Source organism: Bos indicus x Bos taurus, chromosome 3 (genome assembly GCF_003369695.1).
Source record: "Bos indicus x Bos taurus breed Angus x Brahman F1 hybrid chromosome 3, Bos_hybrid_MaternalHap_v2.0, whole genome shotgun sequence".
NCBI classification, from domain to species: domain Eukaryota; kingdom Metazoa; phylum Chordata; class Mammalia; order Artiodactyla; family Bovidae; genus Bos; species Bos indicus x Bos taurus.
In genome coordinates this window covers 5,466,932-5,468,996 of record NC_040078.1, presented here as the reverse complement: position 1 = coordinate 5,468,996, position 2,065 = coordinate 5,466,932, and the positions used below count along the sequence as shown (strand labels likewise).

Here is a 2,065-nt window from a genome sequence, read left to right as displayed (position 1 = left end):
ATTCCAATTACCTTTATACTTACATATCTCATCAGTCTCCCTCTACGATCATTGATTTACAGTAAATTACATCTACTGGAATAATTGAATCGATCATTTTCTTTTGGAATCCTCAGGTAGTAAAAGAAATCACCAAAGTAGATCTAAATAGAGGTCAATAAGTTTTTGGTGATTGAGGTTTAAGACTGGAGAATGTAATTCTTCGGGGTCATTTTCACCAAATTGAGTATTCTTTTTCATTTTAACTATTTCATTTTAACTCTTTATGGATATTAAATCATCTGAATGAGAACTCATTTTATCTCCCACAGTATCAGCGATAACTCTGGTTAAATGTCTATTAAAAACTTTTTTTTCCAGACCCTCTGCTAACCAATCTGGAGATAGGATAACTTTATCTAAAACAGGTTACAAATAAAAAAGGAGTTAGAAGCTGTTAGCAAGTTACAGTTTGCTTTATGTATTACATTTCTACTGTTTTCTTGGTTGGATTTGTATAAGACTCAGGGTATCTGTTAAAAGAGGGCAAGGTAATAATATATTAGCATTACAGGCAAGAATACCTTATAGTGGATGTGATTTAGCTAAATGGTTAATTTCTTAGGCTCTGAACCTAGGGTACTTGTGACCAAATACCCATTAAATGCATGGCTTAAGAATATTACTTCACTATTTTATCATTCAATTTCCTCACATGTGGTAATTGCAGTAGTTTTATGTTCTTCCAATATCCATCTTTATCGTCTTATTTAACAAATAACTTTTGAGAGCCTAAATATGTGCCAGGCAAAGGATTCTACATAAATTTGAGTGTTATATGAGCAATGACTGTATTTGTTTCTTTTTTTTTAGACTAAATATTTTATTGTATGCTGCCATCAGTGTATATAAAATAATTATCCTTGTGAAACAGAAAATTATGAATATTCAGAGAGGTAGACATTAAGGATTAACAAAAGTAGAAGTTTGTACAGTATGGCACTTTACAAAGAGGCTTTTGTACAGGTTTCAAATTTAGCTTTCCTTTGAATAATCACTGGTTTATAAAAAATGGTTTGGAAAACCTTGTAAAGATTTGTTTTACTACAAAAAGGAACAGACTTTTTGGGGCCTGAAGGGATTTGTACTTGAAGATACTCCAGTCATCAGAGGGTCATGTTGAGCATTCTGCAGACAGAACTGTTTGATATCTGCAGCTGCCTGGGAAACCGTCACCTGATTGAGCCCGGCCTCCAGCCAGAGCTGTTGAACCACTTTTTTTCATAGCTGCAACACTGGAAGGAGAAGGCAATGGCACCCCACTGCAGTACTCTTGCCTGGAAAATCCCATGGATGGAGGAGCCTAGTGGGCTGCAGTCCATGAGGTCGCTAAGAGTCGGACACGACTGAGCGACTTCACTTTCACTTTTCACTTTCATGCATTGGAGAAGGAAATGGCAACCCACTCCAGTGTTCTTGCCTGGAGAATCCCAAGGACGGGGGAGCCTGGTGGGCTGCCGTCTATGGGGTCGCACAGAGTCAGACACGACTGAAGTGACTTAGCAGCAGCGACAGTGGATGAACCAGACATGGCGCACTCAAAGGAGGGCAGATCCGCGGGCTGTCCGCAGGTCTGCGGTGGGTTCGCTGGGCCAGTCGGCAGGGCGGGGTGGGGTCGGGTGAGGCTCGGAACTTTGTCTCTTAACATATGTTTTTTTGTGATTGTCTTGAGGATAAGACACAGATAGTTATGGCAGTGGGGCTACAGTATCAGAACCTGGCTCAGTGGGCAAGTCTACTTCACAAAGTATATCTTTCGTAAAATATGAATAATATTCGAAAGTAGTGCCATTTCTCAACTTGACAAGGCAGTCACTTCAGCTGTTCACAACAAGAGAAAAATTGAAAAGGGCCAGCAGGAAGGAAGAGGAATGAGACTGTAGCGTATTTTAGGAGTGATAGTCCTTTCTCAAATACAGTTTGGTGCCCCAAAGTAAAGGTGAACTTCTGCCTCCTGAGATTTTCTTTATAGAGTATGGGAAAGCCCCTCGTTAAAAATGTGCCCTGCGCAACCCTTCCCATTGGC

General features: G+C 39.9%; 1 pseudogene; it reads right to left on the bottom strand.

Moving 5' to 3' along the window:
- Positions 1-1,081: 1,081 nt before the first annotated feature.
- On the bottom strand, positions 1,082-1,570 carry LOC113890392 (annotated as a pseudogene).
- Positions 1,571-2,065: the final 495 nt, after the last annotated feature.